Source organism: Apaloderma vittatum, unplaced genomic scaffold, assembly GCF_000703405.1.
Source record: "Apaloderma vittatum isolate BGI_N311 unplaced genomic scaffold, ASM70340v1 scaffold21611, whole genome shotgun sequence".
Classification (NCBI taxonomy): Eukaryota; Metazoa; Chordata; class Aves; order Trogoniformes; family Trogonidae; genus Apaloderma; species Apaloderma vittatum.
This window is the reverse complement of record NW_009697633.1, coordinates 1-233: the sequence shown is the minus strand read 5'-3', so window position 1 is coordinate 233 and position 233 is coordinate 1.

Sequence of the window (233 nt, the reverse complement as noted above, 5' to 3'; positions counted from 1 at the left end):
TCCCAAAGGCAGCACCAACAGGTGCTCCCCGGGCCATGGCACTCCTAAACCCCTGCCTGGCATCTTTGGGGCAAAAAAGGCAAGTTGTGGCTTTGCAAACGTGGACACCGAGGCTGCAGTTATGTTTAGATACAGTTCTTGAACGTGTGCTCAGACACAGAGGTGGGGTGATCCCCACAGGCCTGCTGTCCGTGGGGACAAGCTCATCACTGCGATGTCCCTTCTTGCTCCCC